The sequence below is a fragment of the Chrysemys picta genome, chromosome 8 (genome assembly GCF_011386835.1).
Source record: "Chrysemys picta bellii isolate R12L10 chromosome 8, ASM1138683v2, whole genome shotgun sequence".
NCBI lineage: Eukaryota > Metazoa > Chordata > Testudines > Emydidae > Chrysemys > Chrysemys picta.
Window position 1 is genome coordinate 7061123 of NC_088798.1, and position 13816 is coordinate 7074938.

The following is a 13816-nucleotide window of genomic DNA, read 5'->3' on the forward strand; positions in this document are numbered from 1 at the left end:
CTATAAAATGAAAATTTATGTTTGATTTTCGTGGTAGGTGAGGGCAGGTGTTTTCTGCTCCAAAAGCCTTCAGCAAATTTGTTCTACAGTCAACTAATTTTATTACTGTACATAAATGGCCTTTACCCTACGGCTCTTGTGGTATTTTCATGATTCTACCCTGGGAATTACAAATCAACTTTCTTTTTGATAAAGGAACGTGCAGTATTTTATTTAGTTATTTTATGTTTATGTTCTGAACAGCTGAAAAAGTATGACATCCCATAAAATGTCTGGGTTAAGCCTTTATGCCTTTGCATATGTGTCTTTTAAAAAGTGTTTTAGCATCTGAACTGAGAAACACAATCCTACGATTGGAGTCTATTAAGTAAAAAGGGGGAAGGGAAACCCTGAAAACCAATACTTAACGTGTCTTTAAAGTTGCCTCTTTGCATTCCATAGGGACCCACCTTCCATTTAATTAATTTTTTTTCTTTATGTCGGGAACCTGAATTAATTTTATTTATTTCTATATTTTTTGCAGATGCTTACAATGAACTATATAGGTGAACTATCCCCAAAGGGAATGCATACTTAAGTAATGAAGTATTTTACTACAGAAACTGAAAACTGGCCTCCGAGACCTAGTCACAACTTCATTTACAGGGCAACAGCTGAATCAAGAGGAAAGAGTCCCAAACACTCAAGTAAATCAGATTTATCAGACCCCAAAATGTGCAGGCAGGTCCCCAGATCTGCTCCCCACATCAGTTACATGGGCATTCTGAAAGTTTTCTGGGGTGCATTTGCCATGGGAACTTGGCTGGCTTTTATGAGGCTAATTTTAAAACAGGCACTCCTAGCAGCCCAGGGTGTGGTTTGGATCAGTTGTAGAGAGGACTGAAAAAAAGCCGAATGAAAGCAGTGGGAAACCTATCTGTCTGAGGACATGGGGAGCTACAATATAGAAATATAGTGATAGCTGGACTTTACATAGGATGTGGTAAGTAGTTGCTATTTTATTACATTTCCAGAATAGGAACAAATGTCACATTCAAATCTTATTAGATCAACTAAGACATTTTCTCCCCTGACTCAGCTAATTAATAATCATTTAAATAATAGGAAGTGTAGCACCCAGAGGCCTCGACTGAGAACAGGACCCCATTGTGCTCAGGACCCCATTGTGCTAAATGCTGTACAAACTCGGGGAAAGAGTCAGTCCCTGCCCTGGAGAACTTGCAGTGGAAAGCCAGAAAGACAAGACGTGGAAGGGGAAACCGAGAGGGGAAGGGACTTGTTCAGGATCACACAGCAAAACAGTGAACAGAATGCAAGTCTCCCAAGTCCCAGTCCAGCGCCTTGCCCACTAGATCATGCTGCCATCCCAATGGGGTATTGTGTTCCCACCGTGTGTTTTAGTGCTTTGGGAAGTCCTGTTTAAGGTGACTCATGGGATGGCCCTTCCACCACTTTCCTTGGGAGATTACGCCACAGATGAAGCTCTTGGTGCGTTAGGATGCTCAGTACCACATAGGATCTGGCCTAGCAGGCCACACTGTGACGAACAGCTTCATGATGTTCAGCTTAAGTTTCTGATGTTTTAAATTTAATTCCATTACTCCTAGTCCCTCAGTTAGCACCCCAAGCAAGCACTATAACTGCACACCCCTGAGCAGGTCCCATTAACCCAAGTGAGATCATTTCAAGCCCATTGTAAATGCCTGGGCCCCCAATTTAATCATGGGACCTACCTTTAGGAAAGGTTTTGTATTCGGCAAGACTGGATCTGCTAACGCGGACCAAGCCTTCAATAAAAAGTACGGTGTCAAATACCATTCCATTGAAACCAATGGGATTACTCACATGCTTAGAGTTTGGCATGTGGTTAAGTGTTTTGCTGATGGCTAATGGCTCATGGAAAGCACACAAGAAATAGAAATAAAGGAATACATTTTGTTAGGAAAAGCTCTCCTCATTTTTACTGGATTTCCAGCAGCACCTTGTGATGTTATATTGCTGATCGTCGCATTGTTTAACTATAAAACTCTAGCACTCTGTGAAATGCACTAATACGGCTTTTTCAACCGTGGGTCTATTCAGAAAAGTGACTTAACGAGCGTCATATCTAGGAGCTCCATTTCCAGACCCTGCTTGCGACTACCTTCAGGTTGCACTGCAAACCCCTAAATACGCAGTTTCAGTGTCACACTAGCATGCTGGGGCGTTAGAATCAGCACCTCCAGAAGGCACTGGGCACAAATTCTAATATTTTGGACCAGGCTCTTTTGAAAATTTACCCTGTAGCGTTTTTTTTTTTTTTACCTGCTTTGCTAAGAGGAACTAGAGAGACAGAGATTTTGGGCACAGAGCTTGCTGGAGTGACAGACTTGGGGATTTAGAGCAAGGAACTGCCGGTGTTGTTTGTTTTTACTGTGTGTGTGTGTGTGTGTGTGTGTGTGTGTGTGTGTGTGTGTGTGTGTGTGTAAACAAAACTGATCTCCTCTGAGGTGCAAGATTGCTCCAAAGAATATACCTGACTCTTATAATCAATTTCCCAACTTTACAAAAACAACCGTGCAAGTTCCCAGTTATTGGACCAAAGGGGTAACGATGTTTACTCAGCAATTTTGCTGGCCAAACCCACATTTTGTGTCCCAATCCTGCAATGTACATCAATGGGAATGGAGGGCCCTCGGTACATTGCAGGACTGAACACTGTAAGGGCTAACCGTACCCTACATTGGGGAGACTGACTCTCTCAGAGATTCCATTCAGGACTTGCTAAAGCTTCATTGTATTATATCATTCTAAAGAATCTCATTCTTTTCTTTAAACATTTTTTTAGATTTATGGGGCTCTGCTGTTTGGGAATTTGAAATAGATATAGTGCCCTCCTCTGAAGTGCAAGAATGATTTATGTTGCCAGGCATCCCACTGGCAATAAGCCAGAACAGATCTATCAGGTACAATTAGCAAACCCTGTAAATCCACCCGGAAACCGAATGGAACAGGCATATCAATTCTGGGTATGCAGTTGCCCTGATGGTCAGCAACAGGTGCATAAGCTATCTGTGCACGTGCACACAAACACAGAGTTGGGAATCATCGACATAAATCACCATGACAACCAGGGGAAGAAAGAAAAAAAAAAAAAGAAGGAAGATAAGTACTCGAAGAAATGTAGCAGCAGATTGAACAACGGAATTGGAAGCAGCCGCGTTAATTCCCCACGGGCCATCTCTCCATAATTATTATTTATTCCCTGCAAATGGGAATTGTAATCTGCTGATTTTGTGGTTGCATTTTTGTGGCTTAAAATTCCACATATCACAAGAAACATCAGCCTCGCCACCCACACGCCTGGCTAAATCTAGCACATGTGTGGCAGACAGGGGGCCACACAATAGCAGCTCTCCCGCCCTGTTTAGTGTTAAAATAATGATAATGATCATAACAACATCATCTTAATGCCTGTAGAGCATCTTTCTTCCTGGAGGCACCCAAAGTACTGGTTGGAATCACTTTTTGCTCGCCACTGAAATGCAGTCGGCGTCGTGGAGGAGCTCAGCAGTTCTTTAGCAAAACCCTGCTGCATCCAGATAAAAGGATGGGAGAATTCAGAAGCAGAACGTACTCACCCTAACTAGAATTAGGGCAGATGACAGGACCCAAAACCCCAGGTCCTGTGAAAAATGCAATGGGTTTGAGGATGACTCATCAGCTCAGTTTCAACCAAGCCAACCGCAGAGTGTCTTTTAAAACCACCTGGGGGCATTCATTCAGTACTAACTCAAGGTCCTACCCAGTGATCCACCAATACTGCTTCCTTCAGTGCCTTGGATTTTGCACAGAGGTTTCTCATGCCTGGACTGACCAGGCCTTGACCTTAAGACTAAATTTTGTCCTGGTGAGTGCTAGTAGTGACACTAGCAGATAAGTCCTCTGTAGTATTAGGGGGTCTGTGCCTTTGAGGGAGTATTAGAGAGTCCGCCTGGAGCACTGGGAAGCTCTTGTTATTGTTATGCACAATGTAAATGAGGAGGCACCATGGAGGGAGCTGCCCAGGGTGGTATAAACAGTCCTTTGCAGGGCTAATTTATTAACAAAAGCCCCACAGCCATAATCCAGAATTCCCAGCACAGTCGAAACAGTTCATTCACTCTTTGAAATCCCAATAGTCCATCAACACACCCAGGACAGCTCTGGCCTCTCTCACCACGGTCAGCCATCCCGTACAGTCCCAGCGTCTCTCCCTTCATTCAGACTCTCAGGTACAGCTCTGATGTCTCTCATCACCCCTCGCCCCAGGCTCTCTAGCTGGGGGTGCGTCTCCACCCTCTTTCATGCTCAGGTTTTGTTCTAAGTTCTCACCTGCTCAGGCCTCCATCATTCCCAGCCTTCGGCCCTCGCTAGCTGGCTTCAGCTCTCCAGCCCAGAGAACCAGCAGGCACCTCCTTCTGCTGCTCGTGGCCTTCAGTCCCATCCATCCCTCTCTGGCCATGACTCCCTGGCCCGGGAAAGTTTGTCAGTGAGCCCTTCTGACTGCCTTCTGCTTTCACCAGCCTGATCTGGCTCCCCTGCTCACCTAGGGAGCTTTCACCATTCCCTTCTTTAGGGGCATCCCTTCCCTGAAGGTCTCTGCTCAGCTCTGCTGTTCTTCTGAGCTCTCCTTGCTTCTCTGAACACCTTCAGCTCTTCCCTCCCACCCTGGAATCTCCCTTCCCTTTCTCTCATTTATAACTCCCAGGGGCAGTTCCACTCTTCTCATTACACCACCAGCTAGAATGCACCTGGACTAGTACAGGAGAGCTGGGCCCGACCGATTTTAAAGGGGCCAGCGTGCCCTGTTACACACAGCCCGTTGGAATACAATTCAGAATAAAGCAGAGCCCTTGGCAAGCCCCCGTTACCCTAAGCATTGTGTGATGATTTAGTTGGTGTTGGTCCCGCTTTGAGCAGGGGATTGGATTAGATGACCTCCTGAGGTCTCTTCCAACCCTAATCTTCTATGATCACTGAACAACATATCCCTTTTTTCTAGGGAACCCTGCTTGCCAGGCAAAGGGTTTCCACAAGATGGGTCTGGAGGTTGCACAGCTATGGCACGCTTTGATGCACCCTGACCCACAGCAGCAAGCACCCCCCAGTTGCTGCTTGCTGCTGACAACAAAAGACTTGCTAGCAGGGGAGACATGTCCTCTTGGTGATGAGAGGTATGCGGGTGACCCCGTAGCCAGGCTCACTTCCAAGAACTCTCTGGAGCACTGAGGAACAATTTGGTGCATACCGCACCAGCAAACCAGCACCACAGCACTTCAGCGGAGCTATGCCATTTTACACCAGATGAGACCTGGCCTCTTGGCTCGCAAGCGCTGATGGTGAGATTACTGTCTAATGAGGTGGTGCGGCGGGAGGCACCGCCACTAAAGAATATTAATAATGATATTTCACATAATGATGGCAAGACTGTGCCAAATGTCTATCTACAGCCTTCATTTAAAATAACAAGATGTAGTGAAGCTAAATTAGAAGCCACATATTGGATTAAATAATAGACGATCACCATATGTATTAAATTTGATCTTTTACTGCAGCAGGATGTTAGTAATAAAAACAATACCAATAGCTAGTCAACATCATAAATCCAGAACATATTCATGAGATCTTACTTTTCCTAGCAGCTGGAGGGAGCCTGTAGCAGGAGGCCATGTGATGAAGATGAGCGTGAAGATGAAGGTGGGTGTAAAGAGGGTATAAATGCTACCAGATCAGAATTCTCCATTCCCATTGACGAATGGGAACGTTTTATACCCAGCTTGCACTCAACTACTGGACAAAGTGGAAACCCCTGGAGAGAACTAGGCCCATAATCATTGCTTGCTTAAAGGATGAACATCATTAAAATATTCTGCTACTAAATTATAAATTACTTTACTCTTATAAATGAATACATGAATTAAAACAACTCGACTGATTGCCTTATGTGCCGTAGAGCTGGTCAAAATGTTTGCCACAGAACTGTTTTCCATCATAATCATAGAATCTTAGAATATTAGGGTTGGAAGAGACCTCAGGAGATTATCTAATCCAATCCCCAGCTCAAAGCAGGAGCAACACCAACTAAATCATTCCAGCCAGGGCTTTGTCAAGCGGGGCCTTAAAAGCCTCTAAGGAAGGAGATTCCACCACCGCCCTAGGTAACGCATTCCAGTGCTTCACCACCCTCCTAGTGAAATAGTGTTTCCTAATATCCAACCTAGACCTCCCCCACTGCAACTTGAGACCATTACTCCTTGTTCTGTCATCTGCCATCACTGAGAACAGCCAAGCTCCATCCTCTTTGGAACCCCTCTTCAGGTAGTTGAAGGCTGCTATCAAATCCCACCCCCACCATTCTTCTCTTCTGCAGACTAAATAACCCCAGTTCCCTCAGCCTCTCCTCGTAAGTCATGTGCTCCAGCCCCCTAATCATTTCCATTTCCCTCTGCTGGACTCTCTCCAATTTATCCACATCCCTTCCGTAGTGGGGGGACACCAAAACTGGACACAATACTCCAGGTGTGGCCTCACCAGTGCCGAATAGAGGGGAATAATCACTTCCTTCGATCTACTGGCAATGCCCCTACTAATGCAGCCCAATATGCCGTTGGTCTTCTTGGCAACAAGGGCACACTGCTGATTCATATCCAGAACACACAGTTGCATTGAAACTGAAATGTTTCACATGAACACGTTGATTGTTTTGGAAAGAGAAATGTCCAAATGAATTGTTTCAACTTTCTCTCTTCATCTTGATCACGAAAAACATTTAATTTCAATAACATCCATTCAGTTAATTTTGTTTCAACTTTTATGTTATACTGAAATATCAATTTTAATATTATATGGCTTGTATATTGTATTTAATATCATGTACTCATTACATACAGCGTTTTCTATTATAATGCTTTGGCGTGATCAAAATGAAATTGCAATGTTTCCAAATGGAGATTTTTATTTACTTATTTTTGGAAATCCCATTCCATAAGAGATTTTGAAATGTGGGCGTTTCACTCCAATTTGGAATGAAAACAAGGTTCAAAACGTTGGCGTTTCCCCATAGCCAGCACCTTCTTGGAAAGTGTTTGGAAGTACTTTAGGAGAAACCTTCCCAGCCTTGGCAGCTGCTAGACTTATCCAGGGTGGAGGCAATGGCCGAGAAGAACAGTGCAGCTGGAGAAAGTTTCCTGATTCCTGAGCTCCCCTCCTTCTCCAAAGCAAACGGACACCTGAAGCTCGGGTTTAAGCCATGCCAGCTAATGAAGAGCAGCTTGTATTTACAGGTCTGCAGGCCACAGCCCATTCACATGCAGGGCGAGGACACTGCAGCCTTTTAAGTGTTATTACTAATCATGTGTATTACAGTCATGCCTGGAAGCCCAAACTGATATCAGGGCACCATGGTGTGCAATGCTGCACAAACACATACTGAGAGACAGTCCCTGCCCCAAAGGGCTTACAATCTACATAGACAAGGCAGAATAGAAACACTGTCATTCCAGCTTAACAGAGAGGAAATCAAGACACAGAAACATTCAATGACTTGCCCAAGGTCTATGGCAGAGGCAGGAATTGAACTTGTATCTCCTGAGTTCTAATCCGGTATCACCTGCTTCTGGGCACGCTCCCAGAGGTATTATGCCTTCCTCTGACTTCCACACGCACCAAGCAATGGCCACTCGTGTGCTACACCTCTGCACCTCCACGCTGTGTCTCTCCCTCTCAGAGCCAAACTCCCTCAGTACGTCATTGAGAGCAAAGCAGTTGTAATCTGTGCGTCCTATCACTGTTTTCACGTCAGCCGTTGCTTTCACACACTTCGGGTGCTGTACAATAATAAGCAACAACGACTTTTCTGCATGTGACCTTCACTCTACAGCCTTGGCCGATATGTCACTTCTTTTTCCATTAGATCTAAATCACCTGTAAACCGCAGCCCTCCTAACCCACTTTAAAATATACTTCATGAAAATACAGAAGGGAAACAGCCCCAAAGGGTAGGGAAAATGCTCAGATGGGAGGTAAAGCACTGACAAGGTTTATTACCAGCCACATCATCACCAGGAATCCTAGAAATCCGTTTGCCATGGAAAAACGTGGGAATCTTTAGTTTTTACACTTTGTGAAAACATAAAAACATATATTACCTTTTAACTAAATTTTACTGAAAGTAGCAGTGTCACTTACTCAATGCACACAACCTCCCCCTCTTGTGGTTGATTTTTGAATTTACTTTAAATTTACATAGCTAAACATACTCCAATAAACTGCTTCCGGTGTACAGAGATTACCCAATGCCGTATAAGAACACAAGAACAACCATACTGGGTCAGACAAAGGTCCATCTAGTCTAGTATCCTGTCTTCTGACAGCGGCCAATGACAGGTGCTCCAGAGAAAATGAACAGAACAGGTAATCATCAAGTGATCCATCTCCTGTTGCCCATTCACAGCTTCTGGAAAACAGAAGCTAGGGACACCATCCCTGCCCATCCTGGCTAATAGCCATTGATGGACCTATCCTCCATGAACTTATCTAGTTGTTTTTTGAACCCTGTTATAGTGTTGGCCTTCACAACATCCTCTGGCAAAGAGTTCCACAGGTTGATTGTGCATTGTGTGAAGAAATACTTCCTTTTGTTTGTTTTAAACCTGCTGCCTATTAATTTCATTTGGTGACCCCTAGTTCTTGTGTTATGAGAAGGAGTAAATAACACTTCCTTATTTACTTTCTCCATACCCGTCATGAATTTATATACTTCAATCATATTCCCCCTTAGTCATCTCTTTTCCAAGATGAAAACTCCCAGTCTTATTAATTGCGCCTCCTACGCTAGCTAGATTTTTATTTTTTTTAATCAGAATTTTTTTTTTATATTGGTCTGGACCCTGACTGTTTGGATCACCACTGAGATACCACATCCAGCACTGACTGTAAGAAACAGGGCAGACACACCCCAACAACTGGTGATTTATTCTATAATTAGATTCACCTAACCAGTAACAAAATGAGCTTCTGTAGCACTGGTTAACAAGAAGCCAAAACACAGTCCCCATAGGCAATCCAGCCCTTATCACCATCCAGACATCTGGTCTTTATGATGAGAGGTTACTGAAAACCAGATTCATCATATATAAAGTTCTTCCAATCCCAAACAATCAGCCACTTCCCCAGGTCAATATATAATTCAGATCTTATCCAAAAATCATGCTATCAGCCAATCCTTAGTAAACCAAAGGTTTTATTAATAGTAATAAAAGAAAAGAAGAGAGTTATTAGATAGTTAAGGAATCATAGAATCATAGAACTGGAAGGGACCTCAAGAGGTCATTAGTCCAGTCCCTGCACTCAAGGCAGGACTAAGTATTATCTAGACCATCCCTGAGAGATGTTTGTCCAACCTGCTCTTAAAAATCCCCAATGATGGAGATTCCACAACCTCCCTAGGCAATTTATTCCAGTGTTTAACCACTCTGACAGTTAGGAAGTTTTTCCTAATGTCCAACCTAAACCGCGCTTACTGCAATGTAAGCCCATTGCTTCTTATCCTATCATCAGAGGTTACATACTACAAGTATATATTACACTTGATTTTCAGATTTTGCAGGTCAGGATAACAGTGATGTTATCTGATAGCTTTTAATTAGTTTCTCTGGTTCACCCAAGCAGAGTGGGAGTCATTCAGTCCTACGTTCAAAGCTTTCTTAGAAAATCACAGCCCGGAGATGAGAAGCAGGAATGAAGACAAAGCAGTGATGTCACAGTTTGCAACTTATAGCTCAGCACACAGGCATGAAAAGTTACTGGCAAAAGATGGAGTCTAAGATCACATGTCCTAATCACCTGTTCTTACATGCTTTCTTGAATCATAGGGGTAGCCATTGGCTCCACACTGTCTGAAGCCTGCTCAAGGAGGCCTCACTGAAGAGCAGAGTCCCCATAATGGCCCATCACCACATGGACGGTGGGTCCATCAAGGAATGGATGGCCCAAGCACAGGGGTGGCTAGTCCTGATGTAAATTTGCCTTGTGGGTGTCACCCAAGGAACAGAAAACATTTGAGATACAGACACATAGCAAAGTTTCATAACTTCATGTACAAAGAGGATACATGCATATAAACATGATAATCACTCTTAGCAGAGAAGAATGTCTCAAATGATACCTTACATGACATACATTGTACAAGATTTGTTCCAATTGTATAACAGGGGTAGCAACAAGGATATAAATGGTCATCTTCCTTTTCATGCAGCACCAGGCATGGAAAAGTAGGGTCTTTGGTCATCACAAGATAAAGCTTTGTAGGAGGTCTTGCCTTCAAAATGGGAATGGCAGGGCAGACTGGATGCAGAGTCAGTAGTGAGCAAATAAGGGGGGTGAGTTACAAATGAAGACCTGGTAGTGTTGTATTGGTAATTTCATGGAGCTGATATGAACTAGTTGTCAGAGATTCAAATTCCAGAAAACAAGGTACCCTCGGGTTCTTTGTTGCTATTGTTGTTCTTGATGTTTTTTTTTTTTTTTTACCCAGATCTTTCTGTTCACCCATTCAGATCCCAGAAGCCACAAAAGAGGCATAGGCTAAAGAATCCACTGCAGCAGGATGGAAAGTATGTTCCCGTATCACTATGGTCACAGATATTTGTACTTGAACTGTACCACACTTGTCTCATTTTTTCCCTGCACCTTCGTTCCCCATCTGTTAAATGAGGATAAAACTTCTGTGTTATGCAGGAGGTCAGATTGCATGATGACAATGGTTCCTTCAAGCCTTGTAATCTGTGAATCTATATATTAGATAGATAGTCATCATCCTTTTGAGAAAAACAGCTTGACATTTACGGGGGTGGGAAAGAGAGCATGACAAATTCAAAAATACTTTAGCAACCCCTAAACGTAGCTTGCAAGGTTTTCAAATCCTTCAACTCCACAACTTTTGCCCACTCCTGTTCCATAAAGTGAAGAACGGTAAAAAATAATCAAGAATTTTATTCACATGCAAATGCCCATCAGCTAATTACATTCCAAAACTACCTCTCTCCCAGACAGAAATTACCCAAATCAGGTCAATTTGAATATTAATGAAGTTGACATTTCCTACATTGGAGGCCAGATCCAAAGGGCAGGCTGCCCCCAAAGCCCTCTTGGCTGAATGACCATATCAACCTAATAAACTTCTGTTACATCAATATTGTTCCTGTCTCAGCACTTAGCATAATTAATGCAGATGCAATCAGTGTGAAGAGGAAAACACTCTTTGAAAGTGCTCCCAGTGCTGCAGCTCCTATGGTATTTGAAAAGTGGACTAATCAAATGCTAATCATCTGAGAGAGAGTTCAGGCAGGTGGAGAGGCAAATAATCTCACACGATTAGGATGCCGCAGCGGCTGATTATCCCGTAGCCCGGGAAATGCACAGCCTGATAAGGGCGGCCGTTTGTTTCCATCTGGTCTTTTAACAAGAGTCATTTTAATTGTCTGAATATTTGTTTTTCCAATTGGGAGCACTTGAAACCTTTTGCAGCCCGCACTCCGTCACCTCTCTCCTCCCTGTCTGAAGCAAAACAACGCCAAGTGGAAGTGACACGGTCAAATAGTTTGGATGCAAAAGTTAGTTTTTCATTATTTATTTCACACTCCCAGAACAAAAGGCCCCCATCCCTATTGTTATTTGAGTTACAGTAACATCGAGAGGCTCCGATCAAGGTGAAGGCCCTGCTGTACTCGGAAATGTGGTAAAAGACCATCCCCGCGCTGAACAATTTGCAGTCTCAATAGACGAGACAGACAAAGGGGAATAGAGGCAAAATGACTTGCCTGCGATCCCCCAGCAGCTGGGAGTAGATTCCAGGCCTTCTAAACCTCCCAGCCACTGTCCTAGCCACTAAAGCGGTGGTGTAATGGAGCTGGAAAATGCTAGAACAGCATCCTGGCTTCATGATACCATTGTGCCCCACCTGCTACAGCATGCATGTGGGGGAGGCTAGGGCAGGGTGGGCACCAGGTTAGAGCAGCGTGATTGCATAGGTGCTAGAACAAGGGGTGCTGGGGCTGCATCCCTGGCTTGAAGTGGTTTCCATCATATGCAGGGTTTACAGTTTGGTTCAATGGCTCTCAGCACCTCCAGTATAAAAACTGTTCCAGCCCCGCTGCCTGTGTGTGTTGGGGTGGGGTGAGAAGCAGCAGGAGGGTGGGGTTAGAGCAACGTGGGGGGCATTGAAGATGGTTTAGAGCAGTGTTGGGGCATGGTTAGAAATCAGCATGAGGGTGGGGTTAGATGTCCCAGCTGGTGCGGAGATGTTGCCGTTTAGGAGTAAACCTCTGCTCTACGTCTACGTCTACACTACGAGCTAGGCATGAAATCCCCCACCTTATGCAGACATCCCTGTGCTAGTTCTCTCCAGTATCTCATTACGGGGAGGCACAAACCCGCCTGGAACGGGTGGGTACGTACTCGGCCTGGCTCATTCTTTGGCAATGTTGGCAATCCAAACAAAGCAACACTGCGCCGGAGCATGAAAATCAGCAGGCAAAATTAATGTTAAACAGCGAGTGAAACGGACCAAACTAGTTGCACTATCCAAAACGAGCAAAGTGCAAAAAAGTAAACAAAGATTATAAAGGACAAAAATGATGTTAGATCTTTTACATGGTTTCAGCTCCAATAATCTAAAGCAATAACACAAGGAAGGGAAAAATTAGCTTTAATGTTATGTCTACCCTCCTGGCTTGGCACCACGTGAAAATCTTTGGCGGAAGAAAAAATACAAAACCAGACTCATCCTGTGTTCTGCAGGCGGTTAGATTAGGCGGTCATCATGGTCTCTTCTGGCCTTAAAATCTATGAATCTCAGATGGTTTACAGCTAGTCTTCACTTAAAAAGTTTTACTGGTATAACTATGTTGGTTAAGGGTGTGATTTTGTTTGTTGAAGTGGTAAAACCCTCTCGATGCAGATGCAGTTATAAAGTTGTGTGTGTGTTTGTGGGCATGCGCATGCGTGTGTGAAGCTATAAAGATACTTTATATGGTATAGCTTATTTCAGTTCCCAACTCAGGCTGTGGCTACACTTGCATCTGTAGAGCGCCGGGAGTTAAACCAGCCCTCGGAGACCGCAGCAGGGAAAACGCTGCCACGTGTTTCCACTGTCAGCTGCCAGCGCACTGGCGTGGCCACATTAGCAGTTCTTGCAATGCCGCAGAGAGCAGTGCATTGTGGTAGCTATCCCAGCATGCAAGTGGCTGCAGCGTGCTTTTCAAATGGGGGGAGGGGCGGTGGAGTGTGACAGGGAGTGTGTTGTGTGTATGTGGGGGGAGAGACAGTGTGTTCTGGGGGACAGAGAGTGTGTCTGCATGCTGTCTTGTAAGTTCAGACAGTGGCAGGGGGTAGGGGAAACCCCGACATCAGCCCCCACCCCCTCGCCTGTCTCTGTCACACACACACACACACACACACACACACACACACACACACACACACACACGCCTGCCTCTGCAGCAGAAGCATTCCACCGTAATGGTTTGCTTTGTGTCTCGGAGCAGATAAGCAGCCGGCTGTCAGAAACAGAGCTTTGAAAGGGGATATCCGCATGCCTGCAGCCGAGTTCAAAACAATGACCAGAGTGGCCACTTGACTTCAAGGGATTATGCGATGTTTCCAGAGGCCAATCACAGAGCAGTAATGCAACACGTCGTCCACACTGAAACCCCGGGCACAGCAAGCTCTATTCTTCTCGTGGAGGTGGATTACCGGGGCCCTCCAGCAGCCGAGTCCAGGAGCTCTAAGTGCCTTG

At 44.5% G+C, this 13816-nt stretch overlaps 1 protein-coding gene across 4 annotated transcripts in view; it reads right to left on the reverse strand.

The window, feature by feature from the left end:
* Nucleotides 1–13816, reverse strand: part of TRABD2B (TraB domain containing 2B) — a 390651-nt gene that overhangs the window by 111296 nt on the left and 265539 nt on the right. The window lies entirely within an intron of this gene.